The sequence below is a fragment of the Dromiciops gliroides genome, chromosome 4 (assembly GCF_019393635.1).
Source record: "Dromiciops gliroides isolate mDroGli1 chromosome 4, mDroGli1.pri, whole genome shotgun sequence".
Classification (NCBI taxonomy): domain Eukaryota; kingdom Metazoa; phylum Chordata; class Mammalia; order Microbiotheria; family Microbiotheriidae; genus Dromiciops; species Dromiciops gliroides.
In genome coordinates this window covers 303160902-303178352 of record NC_057864.1, presented here as the reverse complement: position 1 = coordinate 303178352, position 17451 = coordinate 303160902, and positions in this window count along the sequence as shown.

Below are 17451 nucleotides of genomic sequence, written 5' to 3'. Positions count from 1 at the left end.
CCAGAAGATCAGAAGATGGAGGTTTCAGCTTATCCCTTCATGGTCACCATCTGTTAAAGCTAAAATTCTAGCTAAACTGTCTAAAATATCTAATGACTGGTCACCAATAAATTATAAGCTTTAGCAAGAGTTAGGCTTTTAAGCATTTATTAAGGAGAATAAGAATTTGGTAAAGAGAGAAAGGCCTACATTCATCTATCTACTAAAGGGAGAGTGCATTTCTAGCTCCCTTCTCCACCAGAGCTCACAGGAGAGAGCCCCAGGCAGAGCGCCAGGCTCCCCCTTCTTCCTCCCACAAGCAATGTCACTTTCTGACGCCAAAGAAAAGACGCATGGTCTTGCCCTCAAAGACCTTCACCTCAGGGGCGGAGCTCTTCTACAGTAAGTCTCCAGCAGGTGGCGTCATTCCAAATGTTATATTAACATGTAATCAATTTCATTTTCTTTTTGGTGTATTATCATTGTGGTGATTTTTAAACCCATTCACTTTCAACTGTCTATTTGAGGAAAAAAAAAAATGTTCCTGCTATGTTGGTGTGAGATTTCAGGGTAGTCAACAAACCTTGGACTACTTTCTTTTTGTTTTCCAAAGCATATTTTACCATATACTCCCTTCCCATCATCCTTTGTGCCAACCTTTGAAAAGAAGTCACCACAAATTCATTTATAGGTTGACATGATTTAAATCTTGTCAAACTGTTGTGATTATCTTAATGGTGGTCTTTTTATTATACTCATAAGTACCATAATAGGAAATGAGCAAGTATCCCAAGACATGATGGTTCATGTTACCCTTCCCTTAGGTACACAATGAAATCAACTCTGCTACTCACTAATTTGCTTCTCAAAGGAGAACCCGTGAACCATCCTGTCATTTAACTGAAACTTCTCTATGTCTCTGTTTTAATTGAAATTGATAATGTTAATATTTATATGAAGAAATATTTCATTTCTTCCTCTAAGAGGGGAATTTACTGGTAGGTAAAAAAAAATCTCACATATTCTGTAGAATATCAACAATTTAATTGTTTCTAAACAATGTAAAAACCAAATGGTTCTTAGCATCCTTTGCCAAAGTTTTATTTGGCTCTCTTTTTTGTACCATATTCCCCTCCCTAATAAAAATAATAAAACAAACAAAACAAGAAAAGAGTATGTCAGACAAGATGCACAGCATTCTAAGCTTCTCCTTGGAAAGGACGGAAGTGAGCTTCACCATTCATATAATGGCACATCTTATACTGTTTCCCACTTTGTTCTGTATCAGTTCATCCAGGTCTTCTCATATTTTTCTGAATTCCTCATATTCTTTGTTTCCTACATAATAATATTTAATTATGTTATATATCCAATTTCAGTCATTTCCCAATTGGTTAGCATATATTTTGTTTCTGGATTTTTTTTATCCTTTATAAAATTCTGGTATGATGCCCATCAATTCGGGAATGGCTAATCAAGCTGTGGTATATGATGGTGATGGAATATTATTGTGCTATATGAAGTGAAAAGCAGGATGATTTCAGAAAGGCCTGGAAAGACTTGTATGATTTTATGTATAGTGAAGTGAGCAGAACCAAGAGAACATTGTGACTATTGTTTGATGAAGAACAGTGAATGACTTAACTATTGCAAGTGATACAATGATCCAAGATAATCCTAAAGAACTAATGATGAAACATACTATACATCTCTAAAGGAAGAACTAAGATTAATTGAACACAGACTGAAACATGCTCTTTTTCACTTTTTCCTTCTCTTTAAGTTTTCTTATACAAAAGGACTAATATATGTTTCATATAATTGCTTATGTATAACTCACATCTGATTGCTTACTGCCTCAGGGAAGGGGAGAGGGACAAGAGAAGGAAACAGGGATAAAATGTGAAACTCAAAACTATAAATAAAAATGATCATTTAACATTTTTAAAATATTATGGTATGAACCTTTGTTGATATATTAGACCTTTCTTTATGTCTTTGACCTCCTTATGCCTATATATCCTATGTAGCAATAAAGTTCTATCATATTTCTAGGTCAAAGATTGTTATAAATGGTTTGGTATACCTAGTATATTTCTTTATGACTTTTACGTTCTCAGGGATATTGCCCTAATAGAAACATTATTGGGTCAATATTTCCTTTTTCTCATATAATTTCCAATTGTTTTTTAGCTTGGTTAGATTCATTCACAGCTCCACCAACACTGTATTTTACCTGTCTTAAATAGTCTATTTAACATGGACTATTTTCTCATTTAAATCTCTTTACCAATTTGATGTGTATGCATAAAAAAACCTAAATTTCAGTTTTCATCTTTCTTATTATTACCAAGTTGGATAACGGTAGTTGACGGTTTGTTTCATGTTTTTGAAAACTATTTGCTCATATCCTCTGTGTCAGAGACAGACTTAAACCCAGGCCTCATGATTCCAAATACTTGTTCCTATTCACTGCACAATCCTGCCTCTCTTTTTAAATTTTTTAATCACTAAAATATTTTGTCATTTTCTAGTTACATGTAAAGATATTTTTCAAAATTTGTTTTTATAAGGTTTCTAGTTCCAAATTTTTTCTCCCTCCTTCCCTTCCCTTCCCTCTTCCCAAGAAAGAAAGCAATCTGATATAATTTATATATGTATAATTACATTAAACATATTTCTTCATTAGTCATGTTGTGAAAGAAGAATCAGAACAAAAGGGGAAAATCTCAAAACAAAAAAACAACAACAAAAGTAGAAACAGTGTGGTTCAATCTGCATCCATATTTCACAGGTCTTTTTTTCTGGATGTGAAGAGCATTTTCCATCATGAGTCCTTTGGAATTATCTTGGATCATTGCATTATCAAGAAGAGTTAAGTCTATCACAGTTGATCATCACATAATGTTGCTGTAACTGTACAATGTTCTCTTGGTTCTGCTCATTTGACTCAACATCAATTAATGTAAGTCTTTTCAGGTTTTTCTGAAATCTCTATGCTCATCATTTCTTATAGCATAATAATATTCCATTACATACCACAACTTTTTCAGCCGTTCCATAATTGATGGGCATTCCCTCAACTTTCAATTCTTTGACACCACAAAGAGAGCTGATTAAATAGTTTTGTACATGTGGGTCCTTTCCCCTTTTTTATGATCTCTTTGGGATATAGACTTACTAGTGGAATTACTGGGTCAAAGGATATACATAGTGCCATAGCCCTCTGGACATAGTTCCAAATTACTCTCCAGAATGGTTGGATCAGTTCACAACTCCACTGCATTAGTGTTCCAGTTTTTTCACAACTTCTCCAACATGTATTATTTTCCTTTTTTGTCATATTAGTCAATCTGATAGGTGTGAGGAGGTACCTCAGAGATGTTTTAATTTGCATTCTCTAATCAATAGTGATTTAGAGCATTTTTTTTATATGGCAATAGATATCTTTGATTTCTTCATCTGAAAGCTACCTGTTCATACCCCTTGACTGTTTCTCAATAAGGGAATGACTTGCATTCTTATAAATTTGATTTAGTTCCCTACATATTTTAGAAATGAGGTCTTTATTAGAAACACCGACTATAAAAAATTGTTTCCCAGCTTTGTGCTTTCCTTCTTTTTTGTTTATGTTTTTGTTTTTTGGTAAGGCAATTGGGGTTAAATGACTTGCCCAGGGTCACACAGTTAGTAAGTGTCAAGTGTCTGAGGCTGAATTTGAACTTAGGTCCTCCTGAATCCAGGGCCAATGATCTATCCATTGCACCACGTAGCTTTCCCTCTGCTTTCCTTCTAATTGCATTTGCATTGACTTGTTTGTATAAAACCTTTTTAATTTAATGTAATCAAAATCATCCATTTTGCATTTCATAACATTCTCTATCTTGTTTGGTCACAAATTCTTCTCTTCTCCATATATCTGAAAAATAAACTATTTGGACTTCTGATGCCCAGATGGAGGAGTGAGGAAGCAAGCCTCTGGAGATCTCCTAAATTGTCCCTCCAAAACAACATCAAAATTCCTCTGAATAATTCCAGGAGCAAGGAAACACCTACCATCCCAACAGGAAAGGTTTGTCTTATCTGGGTGCAAGGAAAGTGAGGTCAAAAAGCATTCAGCAGCAGTAGCAGCTTCTGGGTTCCCAGCAGGGGGCCTGAAGAAGGACTCTGAACATGGCACAAATCACCAATGAGACCCTGCTCACTTGCAAACCAGCAGCTCCCTAGGCAAGTGATCAGGCTGGGTAGCATAGCAGGGATCCTCATTAGGGACCTCAGAGATAGCACAGACTACCAGGCTGACTCTACTGCTGAGCAGTAGTGAAGCCCTGCCCAAGACTGGTCAACAGCAAGTTCCCACCCCTGTGACTTCCCAAAAGAAAGACTCTTTCTGGGGCAAAGTAGCATCAGGGGGCTCCAGCCCTCAGCAGATGACAACAAAATTACCCTTCCAGGGCCGCCTAGAAGAGAGTCCTTACTAACAGAGTAAGGCAGCAGCAGGGCCCCACCCTTGGGACAGACCACTCCTCCAGGGCCAGCCACCAGAAAAGCTTTGTTAACTTTTGCAATCCAGGACCCAGACACCACTCCTAGAGAAGACCAGCCAAAACCCAGGGGAGTTCAAAAGGGAGGACTAACCCCCCAATACCAATCAGAAAGGAAGATTATTTTATAGAGAAAGCAAGAAGCTAAGCCCTGAAACCCAGCGAAAGCTACCAGTAATACCCAGAGTCTCTGCAGAAAAACAACTTGGGATAGTTTGGATAGTGCAGGAATAAAGCCCAACTTTCTTATAAAAACAATAAAGCACAAAAATAAGCAAAAAGAAAAAAGTTTGACTATTGATGGTTACTATGGTGATGGGGAAAATAGGGAAAATCAAGGCATAAACATAGAGGAGGACAATGGTAACAAAATGGCTACAGGTGAAGCTTCAAAGAATAATCAAATTGGTCTCAGGCCCAAAAAGAATTGCTGTAAGAACTTAAAAAAGGCTTTGAAAAGCAAATTAGAGAAGTAGAAGAAAAATTGCAGAAAGAAATAAAAGTAACACAAGAGAACCATGAAAAAGAAATACAAAAATTTACTGAGGAAAATAACTCCCTAAAAAACAGACTTAGCCAAATTGAAAAGGAAGTATAAAAGTTCACAGAAGAAAATAATTCTTAAAAATTAAAATTGAACAATTGGGAACTAATGACTCTATGTGATACCCAGATACAATAAAACAAAATAAAAAATGTAATATATATATATATATATATATATGTATATATATATATATATATATATATATATATATATATATATATATATATATATAATATGTGAAATTTCTCATTGGAAAAAAACTGACCTAGAACATAGATTTGGGAGAGATAATATAAGAATTATTGGATTACCTGAAAGCCATGATTTTAAAAAAAGCCTGGACAATATCTTTCAACAAATTATCAAAGAAAACTGCCCTGAAATATTAGAACCAGAGAGCAAAATAGAAATGGAAAGAATTTAATGATCCCCACTTGAAAGAGATCCCAAAATTAAAACTCCCCAGAACATCACAGCCAAATTTCAAAGCTAACAGATCAAGAAATAGTATTTCAATCAACCAAAAGGAAACAAATCAAATACCATGGAACTACAGTCAGAATTATACAACTTCCATGTTAAAGAACCACAGGGCTTAGAATATAAAATACCAAAAGTCAAAGGAGTTAGGTTTACAATCAAGAATCAATCACCTAACCAGAAAAATTGAATATATTCTTTCAGGAGGAAAATGGACATTTAATGAAATAGAGGACTTTCAAGCATTCCTGATTAAAAAACCAGAGTTGAATTAATAATTTGGCCTCCAAATACAAGACTCAAGAGAAACATAAAAAGGTAAAAAAGAAACAAGAAAGAAAAACTGTAAGAAATTAAATTAGGTTAAACTATTAAATTTCTATATAAGATAATATTTGTAAGTCTTAACAACTTTATCATAAGAATAATTAGCAAGAGTATATATAGACAGAGGTTGTGGTTATAAGGTGACATTGATTAGACAATGCCCCCCAAAACAAAAGAAAGGGGTAATAAAGAAATTGCATGGAAGAAGTAGGGGAGAAATTGAATGGGGTGAATTATATCACACACACACACACACACACACACACAAACACACACAAACAAAAAGAGGCATGAAAGAACTATAACAACAGAGTAGAAGACAGGGGGATGAGCAAAGATTACACATTACTCTCAAAAGTTGGCTCAAAGAGGGGGCGGCTAGGTGGCGCAGCGGATAAAGCACCGGCCCTGGATTCAGGAGGTCCCGAGTTCAAATCCAGCCTCAGACACTTGACACTTACTGGCTGTGTGACCCTGGGCAAGTCACTTAACCCCATTGCCCCGTTAAAAAAAAAAGTTGGCTCAAAGAGGGAATAACAAACACATTCAGTTGGATGTAGAAATCTATATTACTCTATAAGGAAGTTTAAAAAGTGACATGCATAATAGAAAGGTAAGGGGGACTGATACAAGGGAAGGAATTTTGGGGAAGGCAGTGATCATAAATAAAACACTTGTGAGGAGGGAAAGGGTGGGAGATACAGTTTCCTTCTTTATTTCTTTATTTTTTTATTTAGAATTTCATTTTTCCCAAATTATATTTAAAAACAAAGTTTTTAAAACTGTGTTCCAAATTCTCCTTATTCCTCCCCAATTGCTTGAGTTCTTAATGGGAGGACCTTAACCTTCCCTTCTCAGAACTAGATAAATCTAACTGAAAAACAAACAAGAAAGAAGTTAAGGAAATTAATAAAATTCTTGAAAACTTAGATATGATTGATCACTAGAGAAAATTGAATGGGAATAAAAAGGAATTTACCTTCTTCTTAACAGTACATGGGACCTACAAAAAAATTGACCATGTATTAAGGCATAAAAACCTACGACCAGATGCAGAAAAGCAGAAATAATAAACAAATCCTTTTCAGATCATAATGCAATAAAATGACATTCAGTAATGGACAATTGAAAGAAATATTAAATTTAAATTGGAAATTAAATAATCTGATCCTAAAAAACAAGTGGGTCAAAGAACAAACTATAGAAACAATTGATGATTTCATTAAAGAAAATGACAATGATGAGACAACATATCAAAATTTCAGGGATGCAACCAAAGTGGTACTTAGGGGAATATTTATATCCCTAACTGCTTACATCAGTATAAAAGGGGAAAAAGCAGATCAATGAATTGGGAATGCAACAAAAAAAAAAAAAACAAGAAAATGAACAAATTAAAAATCCTCAACTAAACACCAAATTGGAAATCCTGAAAATCAAAGGAGATTAATAAAATTGAAAGAAAACCACTGAGTTAATAAAAAAAAATCTAGAAGCTGGGTTTATTTAAAAAAAAACAATAAAATAGTTAATTTGATCAAAAAAAGGAAAGAAGGAAACCAAATTACTAGTATCAAAAATGAAAGGGGTTAACACACTACCAATGAAGAGAAAATTAAGACAATTATTAGGAACTATTTTGCCCAATTATATGCCAACAATTTTGACAATCTAAATAAAATGGATGGATATTGACAAAAATATAAATTGACAAGATTAGCAGAAGAAATAAAATATTTAAATAACTCAATTTTAGACAGAGAAATTGAGAAAAATCAATGAATTTCCTAAGAAATAATCCCCAGAACCAGATGAATTCACAAGTGAATTCTACCACACATCCAAAGAAAAATTAATCCCAATACTAGATAAATTTTTTGAAAAAATAAGTGAAGAAAGAATCCTATAAAATTCCTTTTATGAGACAAATATGGTGCTGATACCCAAACCAGGAAGAGTCAAAACAGAAAAAGAAAATTGTAGGCCAATCTCACTAATGAATATTGATGTAAAAGTCTTAAATGAAATATTAGCAAGGAGGTTACGGCAATTTATCGCCAGTATAATATACTATGACAAGGTGGGCTTTACACAAGGAATGCTGGGCTGGTTCACCATTAGGATAATTATCAGCATAATTGGCTATATCAATAACATAAACAAAATAAATCATATGATTATCTCAATAGATGGAGAAAAGTCCTTTGACAAAATACAGTGCCCATACCTATTAAAACCACTAGAAAGCATAGGAATAAAAGAAGTTTACCTTAAAATAAGTACTATTTATCTAAAATCATCAGCAAGCATTATCTGTAATAGGAATAAGCTAGAAGTCTTCCCAATACAATCAGGGGTGAAGCAAGGATTCCTATTATCACCTCTATTTCTTCTTTTCCTTAAAATTATACTAGAAATATTAGCTATAGCAATAAGAGAAGAAAAAGAAATTAAAGAAATTAGAATAGGTAATGAGAAAACAAAGCAATCACTCTTTGCAGATGATATGATGTTATACTTTAAAAAATCCTAGAGAACTAACTAAAAAGCTACTTGAAATTATTAACAACTTTAGCAAAGTTTCAGGATACAAAATAAACCCACCTAAATCATCAGCATTTCTAAATATTACCAACAAAGTTCAACAAGACAAGATAGAAAGAGAAATTCCATTTAAAATAAGTCTGACCAATATAAAATACTTGGGAGTCTACCTGCCAAGACAAACACAGGAACTATTTGCCCAAAACTACAAAATACTTTTCACACAAATAAAGTCAGATCTAAACAATTGGGAAAGTATTAATTGTTTATGGGTTGGCTAAATCAATATAATAAAAATGACAACCTTAGCTAAGTTAATTTATTTATTTAGTACTATACCAAACAATCAAAAATATTTTATAGATCTAGAAAAAAATAATAAAATGCATCTGGGGAAAAAAAAGTTCAAGGATATCATGGGAATCAATGAAAAACTACAAAAGAAGGTGGTCTACCAGTAATACATCTCAAAGTGTATTATAAAACCATAATTAGCAAAACAATCAGGTACTAGCTAAGAAATAGATAGGTGGATCAGTGGAATAGGATAGGTAAAAATTACACTATAGCATATGACTATAGGAATCTAGTACATGATAAACCCAAAGATCCAAGTTTTTGGAACGAAACCTCATTATTTGAAAAAAAAACTGCTGGGAAAACTGGAAAATAGTATGGGAGAAACTAAGTATAGACCAGCATCTCACACTATATACTAAAATAAGGTCAAAATGGGTACATGACTTACACATAAAGGATGATACCATAAACACATTAAGAGAGTATGAAATCATTTATCTGTCAGATTTATGGGCAAAGGAAGAATTTAGGACCAAAGAAGACATAGAGAGTAAAACCAAATGTAAAATAGATCATTTTGAAAATTAAAAATTAAAAATTTTTGCACGAACAATATTAATGGAACCAAGCTTAATAGGCAAGCAGAAAAATGGGAAAGCATTTTTGAAACAAATATCTCTAATAAAGGCCTGATTTCTCAATTATATAGAAAACAGTCAAATTTATAAAAGTACAAATCATTCCTCAATTGATAAATGGTCAAAGGATATGAACAGTCAGTTTTTAGACAAATAAATCAAAGCTATCTATAATCATATGAAAAAAAACAATATGGCAATGTATTCAACAGCACACATATGAATTCTGCCTGGTTGACCAATTTCAGTATGTAAAGGTAAATTACATCGTATTTTAAATGAGCATTGGGTGGAGCTCTCAAACACACGACGCAATCACTTCAAAAAACCCTCCAAAAATGCCATAGTACAATTCCTAGAGCAGCAAAACCCACAGAAGAACATGCTGAGATAATTTTCCAACCAAAGACAGCTTAGAAGGTCAGAAGTAGGGAGTTGCTGTGCTGAGACAGGAGTGGAACCCAACCCCACAGTCATACGGACACAGATCCAGTCCCAGGCAGGCCAAGTCAGAGGAAGAGACTCCCAGAGCCTCTGAATCAGTTCCAGGGCCAGTGTCATCTGGAAATAAGCTCAAAGTATGGTGAGAGGACTGAGTCCTTGGCAGGGAGAGATTATGGGTGTCTCTGCTGGTGCAGAGGTTGAACTTGGGTTTTTTCACCCCTGTTGGGAACCAGGAAGTAAGCTTAAGTAGCAGTGGCCCACGTGGGGGATGGACACAGGCTTGTCAGGGGTAATAACCACAGCACACAAAGTTTTGCTGTCTGGTTAATTAGCAAGTTGGCTTAGAGTTATCTATTAACCAGAGAATAGGCCAGGCTAGTGAAGAACCTGTCCCTCCTTAAATCATATCACCTGGGACCCCATGAAGCTTGGGACAGTACAGCCTGGAAACAGTAACCCAGTTTAAGGATCTTAAAGTCAAGTAAAAGAAAGGCAAGATGAGCAGACAGAGAAAGGTGAGGACCATAGAACATTTCTTTAGTGACAAGGAAGATGGAGGTACACCCTCAGAAGACGATAGAAACATCAGGCCTCCTACATCCAAAGCTTCCAAGAAACATATATGAATTGGGCTCAGGCCATAGAGGCACTCAAAAAGGACTTTGAAGATAAAATCAGAGAGGTAGAGGAAAAAATGGAAAGAGAAATTAGGGTAATGCAGGAAAGACATGAGAAAAAAGTCAACAGCTTGAAAAGCCAAATGGAAAAGCTCTCTGACAAAAATAATTTCCTAAGAAATGGGATTGAACAAATGCAAGCTAGGGACTTTATGAAAAAAGCAAAATACAATAAAGCAAATCCAAAAGAATAAAAAAATGGAGGGCAATGTGAAATATCTTCTTGGAAAAACTGCTGACCTGGAAAATAGATGCAGGAGAGATAATTTGAAAATTATTGGACTACCTAAAAATCATGATCAAGGAATGAGTTTAGACATGTTAAGGGTTAAAATTCTAGCTAAACTGTTTAAAATATCTAATGAGTGGTCGCCAATAAATGATAAGCTTTAGCAAGAGTTAGACTTTTAAGCATTTATTAAGGAGAATAAGAATTTGGTAAAGACACAGAAAGGCCTAGATTCCTATCTATTAAAGGGAGAGCACATTTCTAGCTCCCTTCTCCACCAGAGTCCAGAGGAAAGAGCCCGAGACTGAGTGCCAGTCTCTTCCTTCCTCCTCCCACTAGCTGGCGTCACTTCCTGATGCCAAAGAAAAGACTCCTGGTCTTGCCCTCAAAGACCTTCACTTCATGGGCAGAACTCTTCTATAGTAAGTCTCCAGCAGGTGGCGTCATTCCAATCGTTACAGTCCCCCCTGTTGTTCCTCAAGAAACAAAATGTTTCCTTGATGGAACAGTAAAAACAATATAATAACTATTGCTAACTAATAATATGTGAACAACAATATAGAAAAGGAAGAGAGGAAAGTTTTGTCCAGAGGGGTGATTTTTTTTTTGTCCTCATGAACCGACGCTTTGACATTAGTCTTGCAAAGGGAGGGCCTCTGCAGAGAATACATGTTACAGATGGTGTATATTATAACAGAAAGAGAAAAAAACAACAAATCAAAACTGTTCATTTAAAGTCTCTGAAAGTTTTTTCTCAGATGTCCTCTAGGTGTAGTCGTGGAATGGAAGTCTTTTCGGGGGTTGATGTGTGGATACTGGTAATCAGCCAGAAAATTTCCTACAAAATTGAGCTTAACACAACTTTAAAATAGCTTTGTCAATAATCAAATCAAACAATGAAAGTTCTCAAAAACATGTCTAAGGGAATACAGAATCTTAGTTGTTAACACGTGAAACATACAATAAAACAAAAATTGAACCATTCTTTAAAATTATATTATTATTATAGTCCCCCCTTATGGAGAGTAATTGAGAAGACAATTGCTGCGATATTAATTTTTTTAAATAATTTTTATCTTTGTTTCATCACTTTTTGCATCATCTGCCTAATTATCCTCATGCCATTATGAGAAATTAGAAAATCTAATATAATTGGTAACAGGTGTCAAGGCCAAATTCAACACTGTTATTTATCATGACACCTGAGATAATTATAGGGGTTACCATAAAAGAACAGAGAAATGATGGGATATGAGCATTCCCACACTTGAGCAATATTTACTCTCCATGCAGTATGCCAGGCTTAAAATAGATGGATGGAATATATGTCCATGCCACCGAACATATTGGACGAAACTGAGTCAGACTTAATCAGATGCATGGGATTGAGATGTCCATGGCATCAGGCATATAGGAGGGAGCATAGAAGCCAGGTGTAGAAGTGAGATGGGTAGGATGAATACTTCCAGCCATCTGTACAATATTGTGGGGAAAAATAAAATAAAATATTAAACCAAGAGAATCCAACCTTAACATTAGTCAAAAGCCGTTCCCTCGGCCATACCTTGACTTCATGCATGTCTCCCCTCATGTGACAGTTCAGTGTCTGCTCTTGCATGTATTCCTCTTGTGATTGGATGGCATCTTGGCCAACTGGCATCTGATAACTCAGAATAAAGGCAATTAGTGTCTTAAATGATAAGTTCCCATAATCCAAGTCTCATATGGATTTAAAAATTGAGGATAATAAATGATTGCAAAAAATGTGAATACATCTTGACTTGACACAATATATATTTATGCAACAATTTCAAATAATACCCCTTTTTTTTACTTAGTATACAATCACTTTTGTGAAAAATCAGAACATATTTAAATGTAAGTTAAAGCACAACAGAATCTCAAAGAAAACTTTTTTTTTGAAAAAAGAAAACTTTTACAAATGTTCCCCTCTTTTTTTTTTTTTGGAATATGCTTATCAAAAATAATACTTCTAGAATCAATTTACACTTGCCATGGCAACCAATTTGCCAGGGAAATGCTTTAAAGAGTTTGATCAAATAATCAGTTGAGAAAAAATAACAAAAACAAACAACTCAGAATATGGGAGCACAATACTCCTAGAATTAACATTGTATAATAAAATCAAAACCATCTTGCAATGTTTCAAAATTAGATAGACAAATGAATAGAAGAAAATACACATGGAACAATAAAAGACAGTGAAATTCAAACTAAGGAAATCTAAATGAATATGAACTTAATATCAATAAGAGTATTAGAAAATATAAACTTGATCACATGACTATAAAAAGCTTTTACAAATATTCTCCTTGTTTTAGAAACTAAGTATAAGACACAATCTCAAAAGCATGAAAATCTCTATGAAAATAAACCCATACCATTAATTTCAAAATGTATATGTAATAGCATAGAAATCCTATGTAACCTCTGAACTGATACTATTAATAATCTGAGTGAATTTAGAACACTTTTGATTCCGATATCTAAAATCCCCAATACTCATATCAATATCTTGCTGCTTGCTTCTACATTTCTGTAAAATATGTACCCTTCCATGGCAAAAGAAGAGGAGTCTTGAACTATGTTGATGATTGTCATTCTTATTCGGCTTAAGTTTTTCTTCTTTAACCCCTCTATATTGTCTGTCAGTCTTTTCACCATACAAATGCTTTATAAAATTACTAATTAAAGACAAAAGCAGGTTAGCAAAATTATGAACAAAAGGAGCATAGCTGGAATTTAAAGGGTTTTCTAAGGTCGAGTCAGAAGCACAGCCAGGCTGGGGAAGGGCTGAGCCTGAAGCTGCAAATGTAGTTAGAGAAAGTTGTGCATGAGCATTAGATCTCTGGACTTCCCAGGCAGGGGAAGCAATGGGCTTGGCCATGGGAGGAGTAGAGGGTGGGGTCTGGAGAGGAGGGGAGGGACCAGAGCAATTTGAATGAGACTTGATTTTGAACTCAGGCCTGGATTCCTCTTCCCCCACTTTGCCTCCAGGTGCTAGGAGATTAAAAGCTTCTAGAGGGTGGATCATTGCCTCCAGGCATGCAAAATTAAAGCAACAATTAGTGTTAGAACTGGGAAAAGCTGCAGGAATCTCTTCAGGTTTCTCTGAAAAAGCATGGTTGGGAGAGGGGGAGATATTTCCTTGTGTGAGTACATTGCTGGCTCTTCTAACAAAAATAAAAAGAAAAATAGAAAATCCACAAAAACAAAGCATTAACATGATCTTATCCCCCATTTGTCTGGTTAAACAGACTAAAATCAAAAATAGGGTAATTAGGGAGTTTAAAAGGTCCATTTGAAAAAAATTTAAAGGGAAAACACAGCCAGTACACCAGTACTTAGCAGTTAAAGGGAGAGGGAGGGGAAATTTCTTACCCAACCAGAAGATCAGAAGAAGACTGAGGGTTAGCTTTCCTCTTCGTGGTCAGCCATCTGTTAAGGGTTAAAATTCTAGCTAAACTGTTTAAAATATCTAATGAGTGGTCGCCAATAAATGATAAGCTTTAGCAAGAGTTAGACTTTTAAGCATTTATTAAGGAGAATAAGAATTTGGTAAAGAGAGAGAAAGGCCTAGATTCCTATCTATTAAAGGGAGAGCACATTTCTAGCTCCCTTCTCCACCAGAGTCCATAGGAAAGAGCCCGAGACTGAGCACCAGTCTCTTCCTTCCTCCTCCCACTAGCTGGCGTCACTTCCTGATGCCAAAGAAAAGACTCCTGGTCTTGCCCTCAAAGACCTTCACTTCATGGGCAGAACTCTTCTACAGTAAGTCTCTAGCAGGTGGCGTCATTCCAATCATTACAGACATGATGTTCCAAGAAATTATCAGGGAAAATTGCCCTGATATCTTAGAAGCAGAAGATAAAATAGAAATTGAAAGAGTCCACCAATCACCTCCAGAAAGAGATACCAAAAGTAAAACTCCCAGGATTATTATAGCCAAATTGCACAGATCCCAGGTCAAGAAGAAAATATTGCAAGCTGCCAAAAAGAAAGAATTCAAGTACTGTGGAGCCCCAGTCAGGAGAGCACAAGATCTAGCAGCTTCTACATTAAAGGATTGGAGGGCTTGGGATATGATATTCCAGAGGGTGAAGTAATTGGGATTACAACCAAGAATCACCTACCCAGAAAAACTTCTATAAACTTTCAGAGGAAAAAATGGGACTTCAATGAAAAAAAGGACTTTCAGGTATTTGTGATGAAAATACCTGAACTGAATGGAAAATTTGACTTTCAAACACAAGACCCTAGAGAAGCATAAAAAGGTAAACAGGAAAAAGAAATTAAGACCAATGTTTGTTTTTGTTTTTGCTTGAGCAATGAGGGTTAAGTGACTTGCCCAAGGTCACACAGCTAGTAAGTGTCAAGTGCCTTAGGCCACATTTGAACTCAGGTTCTCCTGACTCCATGGCTGGTGCTCTATCTACTGTGCCACCTAGCTGCCCAAGAGGGATGTAAAAAGGTTTAACTGTTTAAGTTCCTGATACATCTAACTCATAAGAACTTTCTCAGTATTAGGGCAGACGATAGAAATAAATTTAGACAGAGGGCACAGGTGAGAATTTATTAGGAGTGAATGATATCTATAAAGTATTTACTTTTTGTTTATCTCTCTTTGTGGGGTAGTTGGAGTTGAGTGACATGCCTGGGGTCATGCAGTGGGTGAGTGTCTTGTGTCTGAGGCCAGATTTTGGCTGTGGTCCTCCTGGGTCCAGGGTGGGTGCTTTGTCCTCTGTGTCACCTAACTGACCCATGATGACATCTTTAGGATAAAACTGAGGGGTGGGAGGAATGTACTGAGGGAGGGGGAAGGGGAAAGGAAGTCTGGGGTGAAATCCCACATAAAAGGAACAGGAAAGGGCCTATGGAGTGGGGGAGGAGATGGGGGAAGAGCAGGGCACTAAATGAACTTTATACTCATCAGAATAGGCTCAAAGACCTTAATCTCATCAGAGTTGGCTCAAGAAGGGATTAATACACACACACAATTGGGCGGAGTAATCTATCTAACTGTGCAGGAAAATTGGAGGGGAAGGGGATAAAGAGGGAGGGGCAAAATCAGGGAGGGCAGATTGGGGGAGGGGGCAGTCAGAAGCAAATCTCTTTTAAAGAGGGATTGGGTTAAAGAAGATAGATAAAAGAGTAAATATCATGGGGAATGGAATAGGATAAATAAACAGTTAACAATAGTAATTGTGAAAAAGAGAAAAGGGGGGGGGATTGTACAAAAATATTTATAGCAACTCTTTGTGGTGGCTAAGAATTGGAAATCAAAGGAATGTCCATCAATTGGGGAATGACTGAAGAAGCTGTGGTATATGTTTGTAATGGAATATTATTATGCAATAAGAAATGACAAGCAGGATGATTTCAGAAAAACCTGGAAAGACCCATATGAACTGATGTATAGTGAAGTTAGCAGAACTGGGAGGACATTGCGTACAGTGACAGTGGTATTGTTCAATGAGCAATTGTGAATGAATTGACTACTCTCAGCAATTTAATGATCCAAGACAATCCCAAAGGGCTAATGATGAAGTATACTATCCACTCCAGAGAAAGAACTGATAATGGTTGAACAGACTAAAAAAAAAAAAAGCACTTGTGGATTGTACATATATAACCTATATCAGATTGGTTGCTGTTTTGTAGAGGGGGAAGGAAAGAGAGGGAGGGAGAAAAATTTGGAACTCTAAATCTTATGAAAATGAATGTTGAAAACTACCTTTATATGTAACTGGAAAAAAATAAAATACATGTTTATTTTTTTTTAAATGAGCATTGGGCAAGTACTATGGAAATAAATTTCATGTCTAGTGGAAATTTCCCAACATCTTAGTATAGAAGCCTTTGGTAGCCTTTGTTATGCAAATACTCTAGCCCAAAAGCTTTGTACACAGGTCTGGAAATTCTCAAGCCCTTGGTTGCTAGGTTGGAAGTTAAGAATTTATATCATTCATTCATTCCACAAGCATTTGTTCATTGCCTAGCTTATACTATGCAAAGCCGAAAACCAAATAGTCCTTGGACCCAAAGTGGGCTTCTAGTGGGATGAAATAACTTGAACTATATGATTAAATGCAAAATATACAAAAAGTAAATAGAAAGTAATGATGAGGGAACACTAGCAACTGAGCTTGGGAAAGACCAAGAAGGTCTCACAAATGAGATAGTACTTAAATGGAGCTTTGAAGGAAGCTTGGGATTCTAAGAGATGAAAGAAAGGTATAAGTATATTCCAGAAATGGATGACAACATAAGCAAAAGTGCAACAATGGTAGAAGAAATGTCATACGTAAGGAGTGTATAAGGGGGCTAGTATGTAATTAGACCAGAAGGGTAACCTGAAGCAAGAAACAAGAACAAAAATTAATTTTTCTCACTATCAATAATACAGGGCAGCTAGGTAGTAGAGTGGGAAAAGTGTCTGACTTAGAGTCAGGAAAACTCATCTGAGAAAGAATTCCTGAGAGTCAGACAATTACTAGCCCGGTGACCCTAGGAAAGTCACTTAACCCTTTTTACCTCAGTATATTCATCTGTGAAATGACCTGGAGGAGGAAGTAGAAAACCACTAGTTTCTTTGCCAAAATGGGGTCATGAAGGATCAGACATGACTAAAAATGACTGAGGAAGCAATAACACACATTTTCAGAGAGGTTCAAGGAAAGTATTCTATTCCACAGTCAAATTTTTTACTATGACCAGAAAC